This window comes from Desmodus rotundus, chromosome 5, assembly GCF_022682495.2.
Source record: "Desmodus rotundus isolate HL8 chromosome 5, HLdesRot8A.1, whole genome shotgun sequence".
NCBI classification, from domain to species: Eukaryota; Metazoa; Chordata; class Mammalia; order Chiroptera; family Phyllostomidae; genus Desmodus; species Desmodus rotundus.
Genome location: NC_071391.1, coordinates 63,976,753 through 63,994,995, shown reverse-complemented (window position 1 = coordinate 63,994,995; position 18,243 = coordinate 63,976,753). Strand labels below are relative to the sequence as shown.

General features: G+C 45.6%; 1 protein-coding gene across 1 annotated transcript in view; it reads left to right on the top strand.

Annotated features, from left to right (window-relative positions):
* The window catches only part of LOC139440946 (uncharacterized), a 93,325-nt gene that overhangs the window by 48,317 nt on the left and 26,765 nt on the right, over nt 1-18,243 (top strand). The window lies entirely within an intron of this gene.

The following is an 18,243-nucleotide window of genomic DNA, read 5'->3' as shown; positions in this document are numbered from 1 at the left end:
AGAAAGGAATGACTTTTTTGATTCATAATAAGCTACTTTCTTGCTTGTTTCCTTTTTGGCCTTCAGTTTCGGTGTGAACGTTAAAGGGCTTACCAGAGCTAATCTCAGTGTCAGTTTGTTTATCTTTTGCGTGTGCATCTTTGCTAGCCACCACTTGTGCAAAAAGTGGGGTGTGAGTTCCTCTCCAGCCTGCTGCTGGCATTGCAGGGTACTGTCTTGTGCTCCGGGACAGGCCTACAGAGTGAAGGCATGGAGTTGTTTTCAGCCCACTTCCTGCCTGACTGAACACCTGCCCAGTGAATGCTGTCAGCACGCCTGCCTCTTACCTGATTTGCCAGCCGTCCCTGTCATATTGGTGTCTCGCTTGTATCCGAAGAGTCAATTTTGTCATTTGCAGTTAGCTTACTGTGTCCTTCGGAGAACTGTTTCGTTCTTCACTTAATTTGAAGGTGCTGATGTGTCGTCTTCTGGTACCGTCGCTCTGCATTCCCATCTTGTCGCTGTCCTCCCCGTTAACGTCATTGGTGATTGGCAGCCTCATAAGAGCTGCTGAAAGACCGTGGATTGGTTTTCATGATTGCCTCACCCTCCTTGGGCTACACTTACTCTCTAGCAAGTCATTCTTAAAAGTGTTGCTCATGGTTTAGAGCTGATTAGAAATACTTTATTTAAGGGATGGGACTTAAAGGTTTTTTTTTTTAATAAGCCCTTGCTTATTTCTAGTGGTTTTAGGTTCATAACAATATTGAACAGAGGGTACAGAGATTTTCTGCATAGTCCGTTGCTCCTTCCCCATGCATAGCCTCCTCCTCGGTTATCCACATTCCCCACCCCAGAGGGACAGGTGTGAAAGCCGATGAATCTACACTGACTCATCATAATCACCCAGAGTCCGCAGTTTACATTAGGGTTCACTCTTGGTGGTGTGCATTCTGTGGGTATGGACAAATGTGACACGTATGCATAGTATAGTATCATACACGGTATTTTCACTGGCGTAAAAATCCTCTGTATTCTGCCTGTTCAGCCACCCCCAGCACCTGGGAGCCTCAGATATTTTTACTCTCTCCACAGTGCTGTCTTCTCCACAGTGTTGTATAGTTGGAATCATACGGTTTCTCGCCTTCTCAGGTTGGCTTCTCTCTTTTTTTTAAAGATTTTATTTATTTAGTTTTAGAGAGAGAGGAAGGGAGGGAGGAGGGAGAGAAACATCAAGTGTGGTTGCCTCTTACACATCCCCTTCTGGGGACCTGGCCTGCAACCCAGGCATGTGCTCTGACTGGGAATCGAACCAGAGACCCTTTGGTTCCTAGGCCGGCACTCAGTCCACTGAGCCACACCAGCAGGGCCATTCAGATTGGCTTTTTTCACTTAATAATATGAATTTAAGGTTCCTTCATGTCTTTTCATGGCTTGATAGCCCATTTCTATTTAGTGCAGAATAATATTCCATTGTCTGGATGTAGCACAGTTTCTTTATCCATTCACCTACTGAACGACATCTTAACTGCTTCCAAGCAATTACGATAAAGCTGCTATAAACATCCACGTGCAGGTTTTTGTGTGGACACGAGTTTTCGGATCTTTAGGGTACGTAACGCAAAGGCACAATTGCTGGGTAATATGGTAAGAATGTGTTCAGTTTTGTAAGGAACAGACTACTTGTCTTCCAGAGTAACTGTGCCATTTTGCACTCCCACCAGCGGTGAATGAGAGTGCCTGTTGTTCACCTCCTCACCAGCATTTCCTGTTGTCAGTCTTCTGGATTGTGGCCATTCTCCCAGGTCTGCAATGGTGTCTCCTCCTAATTTGCATTTTTCCGATGACAGACGATGTGTGGCAAGATTGTTTTTAAAAGAATGCTGGGGGCTTATGTCTTTCCAAAGAGGAAAACAATGGTTTTACTAGAAATGAGTGCCAGAGCAGAAAATGCTGTCTTTCCTGATACTAGAAAGTTGTCCTGGTTCAGGGCCTCTGCTGGGTCCTCCCAGCTACCGTCTGTGGTTCAGGTGTCTTACAGAGAGTCATGTGGTTTTCAGTGGAGCCCTGTTCAGGTGTGATTTTGTTGTTAAAAATATGCTGGAGACACAGAAACCCTTGTTAATTATTTGGTAGAAATTGCACATCTTAATTTTTGCTTCCTCGTGTTCTTGGCCTTTTAAAAAGAACTATACTGTTTGGGTTTCTTCTGCCTAGTCAAAAATAGGGTGAGGCTAGAAAAGTACATTTTTTAACTTCTTTGAGCTCATCTTGGTTCTACATTGTACTTTCAGTTTCCTTTTGGATTTTCTTTGTAGAGCCTCCTATTTTCAAAATATTTTAAAGGGTTCCTCAGAGAGTGAAAGAGACTCACCATAAGAGCTAGCCGTTCCACCCTAGGTATATTGGAGAGAATTGAAAACAGGGGCTCCAGTCTTTGTGTGCAGATGTCTGTAGCGGCACTGTTCACGGTACCGAATGGAAATAACGCAGATGTCCGCCAGCTGGTGACCAGATACACACAACGTGTCACGTCCATACAATGGAGTGTGGTTCAGCCATAGAAAGAAAGGAGGCACAGATATGCGCCAAAACCCGGATAAACCTTGAAAGCACTGTGCCATAGGAGAAAGAAGCAAACACAAAGGTCACATGTTGTATGATCGCATTTGTGTGAACTGTCCAGAGTAGATAGATCCGCAGAGACGGAAAGCAAAGGGGCAGTTTTCAGGGGTTGGGGAAGGGGAGTATGGGGATTGTGGCCACTTAATGGTGTGAGTTTTCTTTTGGGGTGATGAAAATGGTTGGGAACTAGAGGGAGGGAGGCAGTAGTTGCTCCACATTGTGAATATCTTAAATGCCACTGAATTGAACACTTTACAAATGGTAAATTTGTGTTAGGTGAATTTTACCTCATCACAAGCATTTTTTGAAGGGGCAACACAGATGTGTTCTTGCCAAGGGTGGCTTTTCTGTGGACAGCAAACAAGAGTTACTCTTCAGAGAGGCCCTTTACCGTGGGTTCAAAGAGGGAGTGTGCAAGTCCCCCTGCTGGGAGGGTGGCCTGTCCCCCACGCAGAGTGAACCCCCCGAGGAGCCTCCCCTCATTCAGCCTATTCTTTCTTCTGTGAGGAGGGTTTAAAAGGAGCCCTTACAGGGTTGCTGTGGGAATGAGGTGAGCCCATGGGTAGAAAGTGCTGAGCGCGCTGTAAGTGCTTACTGAACACTGACCTTCATTTCTGGTCTGTGGAAGGAGAGAATGAAAGGGGCTTAGGGGGAGAAGCAAAATGCCAGAACTAGAGAAACGGGTTGATTTCAGCCATCTAGGTTTAGGTTAGGCCTTGGAGAAAAGGATCAAAAAATCCAGTTTCCTAGATTCCTTTCAGAATTACCATTAGCAGGTGCAGCCAGTGAAGCTGGTAGTGAAAGCTGACTTCTGCCAGCTAAAGCAAGCAGTGTTCCTACAGCACATGAAACGCTGCAGGTAGTGAGGGATAGAGAAGTGCTTGATCCAATTAAAGAAAAACACCCCAAGCGAATTGCAGCAGTCTCAACAAGGCAGTGAGGGGCAGGTGTCCCCGCCCACTTCCCTTCCTTGCCCCTGCTGCTTCCTACCTGAGGGGTGCGGGTATCTTGTCAACCCTCCACTCTTTGCAGGAAACCGAGCAGCTGGGTTCATCTTTGTAGGCTGGTTTTGTGTTTCTGATTCCTGCTCTTTCCTCAGAAGAAGGGACTTTAGTCATCCCCTGGGCCTGATGACCCCTCTGGCAGAGTAGAGGAATTGAAGACTGGGACCTAAGGAGAGCCCACCTCACTGAGCTGTAAGGGCAGAGGGGAAGGGGGAAGCCGGGAGGCTGCAAAGGCTGGTCTGACTTTCACCGATGAAGAAATAACAGGTTTTGTTTCTTAGCACCGAATTGCACTGCGGAGAGGACTAATTCTAAGATACGTATTACTGGGATGTAAATGGGTACATCAATCTCTCTCTTTTCTGATTCTGTTTGCACTCGACCTCTTTGCTGTACAATTAGCACCTTTTTACATACTTATCGTTACTACACAATTTAGTGCCCAAATAACATCAGCTGTGGTGTAGAAATAAGAAAGATCATTGGACTTGGCATCTGAAGAGCGGTGGCTTAGCAGTATAGTGTGTACAGAATTTCTACTTAGTTTTATTATTCCGTCTGCCTGGTCCTCCTCCTTCTGGGGAACTGCTTCCCCTCTGACCACTCTTGGGGCCTGCTGGGTGTGGTTCCTGATTGGTCCCCTGTGCCAAAGGTGGACCCTTGACCTGACTGGGCTAGTCAGGGCTCTCCCTGAGTTCTTTTCTTTTCTTTTCTTTTTTTCAGTGAAAGGGGAGACTTTATTATGAGGCCCATGCGTTTCAGAGACTCCAAGGCAGTACTTGCAGCCATGTAATAGGATGTTAAAATGGGGCTTCTCCCTGCCTCTCTTTCCACGGAGCCGCAGGCACAGGGAAACCCTGTATACACCGCAGTGAATGTGAGGGGGCCTCCCACGTGGAAGCTAAAAGGAAAAGCCCAGAACTGCTTTTATCACTTTTGGACCGCTCAGCCAGATCAGAACAATTAAGGGAGGTGGGGAAGTTTAGTCTGTGGGGACGGAGAGGATTTAATGGAGACATGTCCTTGGAGAAGCTGCCTGTGTCTATCCCGCTGTTCCCAGCATTTTATTATTCAGCGTAGGGCTGGCTGAGTAGAGGCACGGTGGGTATCATTTCAAGCCCATCTCCATGGAGTTTTGAACTTGAAGCCCAAGAGCCTTTTCCTCTGAGGTGGTGAAGCTGGGAAAATAGGGGCCTGGACCTCAGGTGGCCCTGGTTTCCTGTCTGGAGGAGAACTGGGCCCAGTTGGGGAGGGAGGAGGTCCTAGGCAGAGAGAAACCAAGATTCGGAATGTGCTCATCAGGGGGTCCCCTGCCCTTCCCTGTGGTGGTTTCCTTCCCCTAGGCTAATTGGACTGGCTTTGTTTTGTCCCTTATAATCAAGGATCTTAAGTAAACATGGTGTGACCTTTAGCCACTCACTGAACTTCTCTTAGTCTTGCTTTTCTTTTGCATGTGTACAAGGAAGTAACCGTAATCACTTCACAGTTACTGATGTGTCCAGATGAAAAAAATGTATGTGAAAGCTTTGGGGGACTGTAACATAGGAGACGGGGGCTGTTACAAGTTTGGTGGTTATTTTACTAATTATCTGACACTAATGATTTGATTGTTCAGAACACATTCTTACAGAAACAGATGATGTCTTTAGCACATTCGATTTTTTTTTAAAGAGTTAAAATAAGCCTGACCTAATCTCAGTATTTGCAGAAAATGAATGAATGGGTCTTGATAGATTATGGCCTTTTCAAGCCTAAAATAAGCTTTCTCTGAGTTGAGCTCTAATTATGTGCTGGTGAGCATTGAGTACAGATTTCATATCAGATGGGCCGTTGCCCATGCCTCCTGTGCCAGGGAAAATCGTGCTGAAATTTTAGAGTGATTGCGCACTTATTTGGCCTTGGAGTTAAGTAGCCTTCGGTTTGAATATCCTGATGTTGTCGCTTACTAAACTGTGTTGTCTTTGAGCCACAATCTTGTCATCCCTCCAATGGGAATAAGATGATGTGTTTCAAGTCCCTAGCTGTGTCTTGTATGTGGTAGGTGCTAAATAAATGTAGCTAGTGCTATTAAGAATGGTAGCTTTAGTAACCGTTGCAACTAAAGGGGGTAAGAATAGAAAATAAGAATCTGAATTTGGTGTTTAGTGTCAAATCAATCAGTGTAAAAGTCAGCTAATCAACTGCTATTGGGTGCCTTGTCTGTGAGGTATAGTGGTAGAGTGGATAAGGAGGTGTGTAACACCACTCCTGTCTATTGGGGGAACGAGTCATATGCCTATAGAAAAAACCAGGTAACACATAAGGAACTGGGCTTTGGAGGGTGGCAGAGGATGGGAAACGACGAGGCATCCCAGAGGAAGCCTGCAGTTGATGGTAAGTGTAACAAGGGAAGGGGAAGTGATGTCAAGAACGAAACGTTTAGGGTGATCTTTTGGAAGAGACCAAATGATACATACACATTATGCCTCATTTTCCTGTGTTATTTTTCCTTTGCCTTCCTGATTTCCATCCCAGATCTGCTTAGTGTTTTCCGATCATTATAATGAAGATCCATACCCTTCACGCATTCCAGAGTTCAACTCTTTTTTGCAGACTCGTTTTCTCTGTGAACAGTTGCCTTTTGGTTAGCCCACGCCTTTAACTCATCAGAACCCCCCTAGCAGATTGTGCACCCCCTCAATTCGCTCTGCCTTATTTTATTTTCCTGCACTGTAAATGGCCTCTTTGGAGTTTTATCATGGTGAATCTTGACTGTCAATTCGTCAGATGTTTGTTGAGCGCCTACTTGAGGCGGCAGGCAGGCAGTGGGCTCAGGAAGGCCGAGGAATAGAAAGATTAATGAGACGGGTAGTCTCTGTCCCGAATCTGCTTGCTTAGTAGAGGAAACAGATGGGCAGACAGACTCTAATTAAATGTGATTAGTGCTTTATTTGGGTCGGGTAGGGGAAGACATTTGGCAGGAGCCCCAAATCCTCGAGTCCTCCATCAGCCGCTTGCTGCTGTGCTCGGTTCACAAAGGCTGTGCACCTCCCCTGCCCAGTCTGGAGACGCCTTCTTTGTCAGTAGCTACAGTTCTGATGGGAATCTGGCTACACGGTTCCCTGATGGCAAAGTGCTTAAGTTCCTTCTGTCACCCCCACCCAAATCGTCCTCCAGTCTACATGGAAAGTCTAGATCTAGAAGTCTGTTCTTTTCCTCTCTTCCCACAGACCTACACTTGCTCCTCAGCTGGGTTCTCCAGCACATCATCCCAGAGGCCTGAGAGGACCTCTGATACCTCCCCCTGCCCTGCCCCGTTCTGATTGTTCTCCAGGTCTGTGGGCTGTGTCTCCTCCTACTCCTTTCCTCATCCTTGTCTCCCAAGTCCAAGCCATCACCTCCAGCTGTGGGTCATGACCCAGGTTACTGGGTTCTGAAATTAATTTAGAGGATTTTTACTAACATTAAGGAAGAAAGGAAAAGAAGAATCAAAACCATCAGAGTGGAGTGCATGTAGTACGGTTGAGTTTATTCTGTGAAACTTGTAGTTTGTATATAATAATGGTTTTACAGAGAAAAGGTTAACGTTGTTAAGGGCTTTACATATACGGACTTATTTATCCCCCACAACAACCTATGTGGTGGGATCATTACTGTTACTCCTGCTTTATAGATGAGGAACCTGAGGCTCAGGGCAGTGGAGAAACCGGCCCAGGTCACAGAGAACGCCGGTGTTCCAGCCCGCCCACCAGCCCAGGCTGGTAGCCCGCCTCTCGAAGACTCTGTGTGTGTGTGAGTGTTTATATATATATTGGGTTGCAAAGTAAAGTGTTTTTCTTATTCTGCAAGTTGTGATAAAAAAAAAAAGAAGAGTCGGAAAGTTTCTGTTTGGTAGACATCTGTACCTTTACTCCTGTCCCCTCCAGATCTCTGAGCAGCAGCCACAGTAACCGCTTACAGTGCAAACTGGATGATGCTTCTCTAAGAGGAGGGTCCCCTACTGTTAGGATAATGTGCATTCTGTGTGGTGACAGGCCTGTGTTGCCTGGTCCCTGCTGCCACTTGAGCCGCACAGCTCATCCTGTCTCGTGGGCTCTGAGCCCCCACGAGTGCGGTGAATGTGCTCCTGTGACCTCAGACCCAGGCCCTTCATGACCTGCTCCCATGGTACCCTGGGCTGCAGTCCACGGCACTTACTGTATCCAGAAAGTATTGGTTTGCTGTTCAGTTGACGACACATGGGCTGGCTCACACCCCTAGCCCTGAGGGCAGTGTCTGGCCGGTCAATCAATGAATGCTTACTGGGTGTTCCGTTAGCCCATTTACCGGACTAAAGCGGCCTGTTTGCCTGTGTGCATCAAAGCCCAGTAAGACAGGAACAGGAGCTCGCAGCAAAGAAAGTGAGGGTTTATTTTTAGGAAGTGGCCCACACCCAGAGGCACAGGCGAGCTAATGCTCAAAGACCTGGCTCTGAGATGGCGTTCAGGGGATGGGTTATATAGGGGAAAATTGTTCATCATGGTGACCACTGGCATTAGGGTCGCGGTCTATACCAATTGGTCGCACTAGGGTAGGGGTCATTGGTCATTACGTCTGGTCCTGATGCAGCCGTGGCATCACTCTGTCTGGTTTCGCTACCTTTTTGGGCCTGAAGCTGAGACACAGCTGAGGCCTAGACGTATCTCTAGTTGGATGGAAACTGTCTCTGTGGTCAGCAGACCTGAGGCTTTGTTCCTAAGATTGTTTGATGTGGGTTAGACATTCATTGTCTTGAGGGCTTAATGCTTAATGGAGCGGGGGACACAGGTGAGTCAGGCTGCTGGATGAGGCCAGTTTGAATCAAAAGGAAACGGAAGAAAAGATCACATTAAGGAAATGAAGTTTCTTTGTGGTTACCCTGTAGAGGTGAAGAAAGGCAAGAATCTCATTTTTGACTTAATTATATCAGAATATTCCTTATTCTTCTTTCTATCTGACCTTTCTAGAAAGCTGTTCTTTAATTAGCCATGTTTATGTTTATAGATGGGTCAAAATCTTTTGTGTGTATGTGGTGGGGGGTGGTTATCTTTTAATCCACTGGGTTTCCAATGTACTATTCTAATTGGATGAAGAGCTAGCTGCTGGCCTGCATCAATTGTACAGGCCCTCAGCTACCTGTGGGAGGGGCCCTGTGGCCTGGTGAGAGTCCTGGACCCCAGATCAAGAGATAAAGGCCCTGTTTACAGCACATCTTTGCAGTTTAGCTATGAGACAGCTTCGGGTGATGATGGTGTACCCACCTATCTGCGGGCTGATCACGACAGGCAGAGGAGATAAATTCTGTGAAAGGTACGTGGCAGAGCAGTGTTGGCTCTTCAGGAAGGGGGTGGTTTTGTTTCTTCCTTTCTTCTCTTTTAGGCTTCCTTGTGCATGAGGGTGCCCCTGCTGGCCCAGTGGCATCAGGCCCAACCAAGGTTAAGGGCAGTTCTTTTATCTGTTGACTGAGTGTAGGCCTGGGGCAAAGCCATTTCAGTTCCTTCTCTAAATTCACATATTGGTGCTTTTTAAAAAAAACTTTGATATTTGACCTGTGGGGAGCTTTCTGAAGTACATTAATGCAGTGACAACTCTGTATTGCACTTTGGCCCTGAAGTCATAACTATACTGATAGTAATACAGCTTTTGCTTTTAGGGAGTCTGCCATACGCCAGGCGTGTGCTCAGGGTGTGATACGTTACCTCCCCTTCCACCAGCTCTGTGAAGTAGGTGGTGCACTCCACATTTTGCAGAAGAGGAAACTGAGGCCCAGGGAAACTTGCCGAGGTCTTCAGCTGGCATTATTTGTAGGACACCTTTATCATTTTAGTTACAACTACCATACTAAAGTTTTGTTTTTGGGGGTTTTTTTTGACTTAGAAAATAATGACTGGAAGCTCCTCGAGAGCAAGTTTTAATAGTTGTCTTTCTGTCTATTCTATATGGTCTGTGCCCTTGGTTGGTGTAATGCAGCTTTTCCTGGGTGAGGTACTTCCTCAGGAGGCCTGGTTGTCCAGGCCAGGAGTTCCTGTTCCCCATGCTGGATTCTGCAGGGGTCTCCGGAAGTGCTGCCTGCTGCTCCTGTCTACCCCCCTGCCCAGTGTGGAGTGCATGCGTGTGGTTGGATAGAGAACATGCTCTGGAGCTGCGATTTTCCAGCTTTTTCATTTCATGACACATATACACTAATTACTAAACTTCTTCAGCATAGCAACAAATATGTTTTTTGCCAATGGGACAAAATAGTAGGTATAATTTAATTCATTCACACTGGATGGCTGTTATTGTGTTGGCTGTTGTCATTTTTTTTTTGACCGTCTAAGGGAAAAAGAGATCAGTGCCCTTGCCTAAATAGTCAGGTACTACATGTTTTAAAAATTCTGGCAGCGCCCTGGTTGAAAAACGCTGATCTAGAAGGGGGAGCTGATTTCCTCTCCTCTATACTTTTTACTTCTAAATGCTCCTCATTATCTTCTTTGGGCTGCCTTGGTTTTCCCTCTTTATGCTGCAGTTTACTGCTCTTTGCTGGCTCCTTTATTTTTATTTTCCAGACTTGCTGAAATGCATCTTGATTTTGGCATCTTTAGATGTTTAAAGCCCCACGCTTTGTTACTGATGACTTCCCCCATTTTGCAAGGATTCCATTTGGTGGCAGTCTGTTTTGCAAGACCCCATTTCTTTCCCTTCCATCATTAAATTTTATTATTTTTCTCTGTCTGCTCTCTTATGGAAATTTATATTTCATTTTGTGGATTATAATAATGGACCTCCAATGCCCTGTAGTTCGATTTCCAGTCCTACGTTCACAGGGCAGAGGGCACAGTTACGTGTCCTTGCTCTTTCCGAAGGGCGGGTCTGTATCATTTTGGTGCTCTGCACTGTGGAGCGGCTCTTGTGAGGTTGGTTTTGGACGCCCCATCAGTGTGGCGGCCCACTGCTGCCCCTCTCCCCGCTGCCTCCTCACCTCACTCCGCCAGCCACGACTTCCTGCTTCCCCCACGCCCTGACCAGCAGCTCTCAAACTTTTCATTCAAGACTCCTTTAAAAATTCTTAAAAATTAAGAAGGTCCCCAAGAGCTTTCAGTGATGTGGATTACATCTATCCAGTACGTTACGATATTAGAAATTGAGATTGAAAAGATTTAAAAATATTTGTTGAATTAGTTTAAATATAGCAATAATAAAACCATGACATGGTAACAAACAACATTTTTAATAAAAAAGCACTACTTCCAAAACGAAAACATTTAATGAGAGAGTGACACTGTGTTACTTTTTCTAGATATCTTTAATGTCTGCCTTACTTGGAGACAGCCGGGTTCCCCCCAGTGCTTTTGGAGGCATTCTGTGGCAGTACGTTGTGTTGATTCTACTCTGTGAAGAAAAATACAGCCTTACACAGAAATGTAGTTGGAAAAGGGGAGTATTCTGATAACCTTTCAGTTAATTGTGGATAGTCTTTGAAACTGCATCAGAGCCTGACAAGTGGTAGTTTCTTAAAGGTTTGTTGTGGCATAGGATCTGAAATCATGTAAATGAACTTTTCATACTCTGTTACATTAAAATCTGTTACTCTATGTTAGACTCTGAAAGGCTCTTGCAAGCATTTTGTAACACCATGCATTAATCATTTGGAAAATACCGCACTTATTAATGTCACTACCATGCTCATCTGCAGTCTTTAAGTATTGAGATGCTCTAGAGCTCACAGTGGGCAATGTAAGTTTTTCAGAATTTTAATTTTTGCTTGAAAGCTAACAATTTTTCTATAGCAACAAATACTATCAATTTTCCTTGAACTAGCAAGCTTGAATTACTAATTTTTGAGACAATGTTTACAAATACCCAGATCTAAGTAACCACAATTTTTCTCTCCATCATCTTTCAAGTAAAAGTGGTGCTCCATGAAAAAGAGCGGCCAGTTCACCTCGCCCAGCCACACAGGCGCTGCTTTCCCCTGCAGCCATCTCACTTTGGCCCACCCAGAGTACTTCATGAGTGATTCCAAACCTTCACCTGGGACAGTGAAAAGATGGGCACTCAGGGGTCGATAGTGAATAAAATCCATAATGTTTATCTCTTTATCAAAGACATTCTTAGGTGCAGTTGACTTTTTTTAACCATGAATGTGTGGTGGAGGGGAATACAGTGAATACTGATATGGCCAGATGCCTTGATTCTTGCCAAGGCACCAGCACGCTCACCCACCCTTGCCTCTGCACCGTCATCTCGAATCTCAACACAGCCGAAGACAGGTTTGACCCCGGAGAGGGTCTTAGACCCTGCCTTGCAAACCACTGGATAAGGCCAACTGTCCTGAGTCACCTGCCTGGAATACTCATCCTCACCACCTCTCCGTCCTTGTGTGCAAGTGCCCGTGTACACATATACATGTATGTGTACACATGTCTGAGTGTGTATACAATTATGTGTGTTGGCGTCTCTCACTTCAGTTAATACTAGTGCCGATCACGTGGGTCTCTTCCAACAGCACGTAGACTGTGGGCCAGGTTTCACATTTACCGTGGTGTCCGCAGCACCAAGTTGCCTGCCTATTAAATGTTAACTTGTTAGAGGTTGGCTGTCTTCATCATCCTTGTATCATTGTTGCCAGGGTTTCATAAGTGTTTGGGGGAAAATGAAGAGTTTGGGTTAGTGCTCTCCCGGGTTTCCTTAGAACGTGGGTTCTCTGTGATGCCACTAAGCATTAAGCGTGGCAGGGCTTCTGGGGTTAACTAACTAGGTGTGGGAATGTTCATGCAGCTTTTTCATTGAAGTATTTCCCTGACCCTTTATTGTATAATGTTCACTGTGAATTTTTATGGGGGGCGGGAGGCTACGGAATGTAGTATTTTTCCAAATTGACTAACACGTGAACCTTCTTTTCTTGGCATATCTCATGGGTTCCTTGGAATTTTCTTTGGGAAATAATCATGTAGCCAGGCTTTTCCATTCTTACAGATTAGGAAACTGATTACCTTTTTTCATTCATGCATTAATTTATGCCTTATATATTTAATAAGTATCTCTGGAGGCTAGACTCTGGTAGATTTAGGCATACAATGGTGAGCCAAAAAAAAAAAACAAAACCCAGAAAGAAAAAAAAAGAAAAACAACCCAATGGTGAGCAAAAAATATCCCCCAAAACTATTAATATATTTTTGAATGAAGTAGATGGGTACGTGGGAGACTCAAGTATTCATTAACTAATCACCCAAAATTACAAGTGAAAGCGTTATGTCAGTGGCATGTAGGAAGGTCCACTGTGGTAACCCCCTTACTTCACTTTTTCCATTTTCAAAACCCTGCCAAGTTACTTAGGCATTCTTCTCAATACTTTGTGGGCTACCTGCCCAACCATACCACCCAGAGTATCTCATGTGGGAGATGGGACCTTCTAAAATGCAAGCCAACCTCCTCTTAGTGCCCGGCACATAGTAAGTGCTTTGTATATGTTGATTGGCTGAATGAAGAATAAACAAACATGCTCAGAAACATCTTGACGCTGAAGGACAAACCCCGTACCACGGTCTCCATCCCGGTGTCCAAATTTGCATTCTGCAGGGTGAGCTGAATAAAATCATATAACATGATTTCGTGCTCTGCTGCTCTGACCTGGCTGATTTGGGAGGCAACCAGTAATTCTTCTCTTCTCCACCGTGCATAACTAAACACAAAATACACCCTACTTTCTATTTGGATCCAGTACCGCCCATACACTGGGGGGAAATGTTAATACATTCTCTACATGAATATGTTTAATCAAAGGACATGATGATACAGTAACTTGGCCTTTGGTCTTCTGACTGCCTGGATAGATGATAGAGCAGGGTTTTGCAACAGAGTAACAGCCTTGGAGTCAGGACTTTGGTAAGAATATTAAGCCAGTGTTTAATTTGATGTTTCATTCTGTGAAGTCACCTACAGAGAAATCAAACATCTACATAAACATCTACAGTGCTTTTGGTTCTTGGCATGCAGTCCTCACCAGTCACTTCGGGCTGGGTGAGCTCTGAGAGTGCATCCAAACCTGCTTCCCCCGACCCCACGTACAGCCAGGTGGACAGGAAAAAAATTACCGGCTCAGGTTATCCTCGTTTCAAAGTCTGAAACTTCTTCGGCCACATCATGTTCCTGCCAGAGTCTGAAAACTGCTAGCCTTGAGACGGGCCACAGGTGGCATGATCTCGCTTGGAGGACGACATGCATCTGGGTTGCTGATTTTTCAGGTTTTGCTCTGAGACTGAACTAAGAAAATTCTCAGGGAGTTTTGGTCCTCTTGATTTCTAATTTTTGTGATTGAGTTTGAGTCACAGAAATAGCCTGAGTTGCTAATTTTTAAAAATAATTTTCTTTTCTTTGTATAAGTAATTCACACTGATTGTAGACATTTGGGAATGTATCAAAAGCCATAATGCTGAAAATTACTTGTAATTCTAGTATTCAGAGATAATCACTTACAAAACATTTTGTTGTATTTGCATGCATTTTTATATGCATAATTAAGATCATTGTGTATAAATTTTGATTTCTACTTTTCCCACTTAACACATGAATATTTTCTCTTGCGTTGAGAGCAGTACAGTATAGGAGCTTGCATTAGTTTCCTGTGGCTGCTGTAATAAAGTTCTGCAAACCGAGGGGCTTAAAACAACAGAAATGTATTCTCTCATAGTTCTGAAAGGCCAGAAGTCTGAATCAAGGTGAAGGCCGACCTGTGCTCCTTCTAGAGGCTGTAAGAGAGAATCTGTTCCTTGCCCCTCCCAGCTTCTGGTGGCTGCTGGCATTCCTTGGCATGTGGCCCCCCTCTCTCCAGTATCTGCCCCTGTCTCACGTGCCTTTCTTGTGTGTGTGTGTGTGTGTGTGCATGTGTGCGTGTGTCTGTGTGAAATCTCCCTCCGCCTCTGTTCTGAGGACACCTGTGGTGGCCTCTAGGATTCACGTAGAAGATCAAGGATATCTCTTCATCTTAAGATTCTTATCTTAATCATATCTGCTGAGATCCTGGAACATTTTTGGCTTCCAGAGTTAGGGCCTGATGTCTTTGTGACTGTCATTCAGCTTAGTTTAGGGTTCAGGAGCTTGGACTCTGGAGCCAGACGGGCTGGGCTCCAATCCCAGGGCTGTCTCTAGGTACCAGAATGGCCCTGGGCAAGTGTCTTAACTCTTGGTACCTCTGTTTCCTGATCTGTAAAGTGGGAATAGTAACAATACCTCCCTCTTTGAGTTGATGTAAGGATTGGGCGCTAATAATGAGCAAAGCACGTAATAACCTTAGGATAGAGCCTGGTCCATGTAAGGATCAGCCGTTGCTATTATAGTTGTTATTTTAATTAAAAGTTTTTTGTAAAATGTCATTTTAATGGCTGCATAAAACTTTATGAATCCACCATAACTTATCTAATCATTTCCTTTCCTTGGCTAGTAAGTTTACTTCTATTATTTTTTGTCTCATCCAGAACACTGCCCTGGATGCCTTTGAGTGTTCACTTTTGTCCCCATTTCAGGTTATTCCCTAGTGACGAGTTCCGAAGATGGAATTACGTCAGAGGGGGTGTACAATTTTAAGCCACTTTTAAGGATTTGCCAAATTGCATTTGGGAAAGATTGTGCCTATTTCACTCCTACCAGTAGTTGAATGGTGAGAGTGTCCATTTTACTGTGGCTATACCTGTATTGAGTGTTACAGTTTCAAACATCCTCAGGCATTTTGGCATGGTCTGCCCTTTAAAAAGACTGAAATGTAACAGCACAGGAACTCAACATCGTGGTTCCTTTAGCAAGACCTACTCATTCTAGGCAAGAAAACTTCTAATGAGAAATTAAATCCTTGCTTTGTTAAGTCTCCAGGTATTTTCTTGATTCTGTTACGAAGCCTGGGAACTTCCTGAATGTTCTTGAGGGTAGAGGGCAGGGTGTTGCGGGAGAGGATGTGTTAGTAGCAGGGCAGTGCTGGGTACACAAGGATTTTAATTAAAAAGTTTTCAGTCTGTTTTCAAACTTGGACATGGAAAGCTCTGAGCATTTATTGGGCGGGGAAGGCACACTCGAACAGAAAACAGCTCAGTTTAATCACTTTACAACGAAAGGCAGGTGACGGACAGGAATAAGGGGTCGGGAGGAGACAGCTTCTGTGCTGCCTGCCAGGGAAGGTGGGGGAGCAGTCTGCACTCACCCTTGGCAGCCCTGCCACCTGCGAGCCTCCTCACCTTCCCAGCACATTGCAGCCTGGTCCTGCCGGCCCGGCCCCTGGGCTGTGGAGGGACAGGGTCCCAGCTGAGTGAAGGACAGGGTGGTGGTATATTTCCTCAGTGGTGAACTGATAGGGGTGTACGGTGTGTACCATGTACAGCTGGTTGCACAAGTTCAACGATATCCAAACCAGCCAGCTGTAGGGGTCTAAGTGGTAGCCCCACAGATGTGTCCAAATAACGTTACCTTATTTGGAAAAAGGTCTTCGCAGATGTCACTAAGATGAGGATTTTGAGATGACATCAACTCGGATTTCCAGGTGGGCCTCAGTGCCATCACAGGTGTCCTTATAAGAGAGAGAAAGAGAGAGGTCTCTCTCTCACACTCACACTGCAGTGAAGTGGAGGAGATACGTGGCCACCTGTGGAGCCAGGAAACGCCACTAGAAGCTGGGAAAGGCAAGGAACACATTCTCCCCAGAGCCTCTGGAGGGAGTGTGGCGGGGCCGACACCTTAACTGGGGCTTCTGGCCCCCAGCACTAGGAGAGAATATATTCATATTGTTTCACACCACTCAGTTTGGGGTCATTTGTTAGGGCAGCTGCAGGGAACTCATACACCTGTCTGTGCTCCCTTGAATAAGACAGGTGCACTGATCGAGTACCTGGCTGTGTAGCAATGCCATGCGCTATAAAATTTCAAAAGCTCTCAATTTCTGTACTTACCTTGTCGTGAACCCTCAGCAGAGTTGGTAGGTGGCACCAGTTTGCAGACCACCTTTGAGTATCTCTGGTCTCCCTGCCTTGCTTTATGAATGAGGGAACTGAGGCCCAGAGGAGGAGTGGGAGGACTGAGATTGGAGCACAGGCTGCTTGGGATGGACAGAGAGGATGTGGCATCAGCCTCCTGGGGGCCAGGTCCCGGTGGGCAAACAGGAGAGCCACCCTTCGGCCTGTTCTGCAGGCCAGCTGGTGTCCCGTCACTGTACTGTGCCCTGCTGAGTGAGAGCCGATGCTCCAGTGAGCCCCTGGAGCACCGAGCTGCTTAGATGGCCCAGAAACTGGGCAATTTGTGAAGCCTTTGCTGCAGCTAATGAGCCAACAGCAGCAGGCAGAGGACCCTATCAAGGGTAAAGGTCACCATTTGCTGTCGACTTAATTTTTATCTGACTGCTTCCGTCCTTGTGATTCGGTTGTTATTTTCTGTCTGCAGCCCAGTTTTAGCCTTCTATATTTTCTGAATGGTAATTATCTGTTAGAGAACATGGGATTAGACTATAGTCATTTCAACTCTTACGCTGCTTGAATAAGTCCATCCAACCTAACTTGGTATTCGGGGCCTCCTGAAAGGTATTCTGCTTGCCAGCACTGCCTCCTACCCCTTCCTTTCACACACCGCAGTGTCTGGATTTTACCCAAATTATCACTCCCTAGTAGAGGGGACTAGAAGGGGTTGGATTCTTGAAGCACTATAGTAAGTCACTTCATGGCTGAACAACTCAAGTACCAATGTAAACTTACAACCAGGAGATAGTGGGCACAAATCTTTGAAGACTTCAGGAAAGGAAGGTTCCCGTTTACTAAAATACGCTGTAAAGGCAACACAAACAGCTAGCACCTGGCACTAGCGTCTGGCCTGCCATCCAGCTCAGCTGAACCGCCAGATGACCACAGCCAGGCAAGACCAGACGGAAGAAAACCGAACCGCTGAGCCCAGCACTAACTGCTGACCCATTCAACCATTCAGTCATTCTTTGCTGGCTGTGGTCACTTTCCACTGTCTAACCTGTGTATTTTCAATGAAATTCTTATGTCTTTGTTTTGTTATGGATAATGCCCATATTAGGAGCCCCTTCTCTGCAGTATCTGGGCTTCCCTCTTAATATTTCATACTGCTGGGATTTTATGCATTATTTATTGTGTCTGGTCTTTGGGTCTCACACATTTCTCTTTCTCTCTGATACTGTGGAATGGTAGTTCAGCAGGCCAGGTCACTTTCTCATCTCTTATTTTTCCAAGGCTTTGTTTCAGAAGCCTCTTTCTTCACCTTCTACTTTTGTTTCTTTTTCTCATCCCAACCTGCATACCTTATTCTTAAATCAGGGATTTTTGGTTCCAGGAACAGAAATGCCCTTGTGCCGGCTTAAGTTAATAGAGGGTTTGTTGTAGGAACCTCAGGAGTTGCGGGGAGCAAAGCTTGACCTGCCTGCTGGGCTGGAGCAGGAAGGCCCTTCTAAACCAGAGCTGCGTGGTCCTGCTCCGCTGCTGTCTGTCTGTGTGTGCTTCTCTGGGTCAGGGCTCAGGACTGCCTGCTGCGTTCACAAGTGAGGGAAGGGGGGAGGGCAGTGCAGCTGATGGTGGTACGTGTCCATCTCCAAGACCGGCGGTTGGGGGAGGGGAGCCCTGTGACTGTCCTCTCGGCATGGACTTGAGGGGGTGTCCCCAAAATG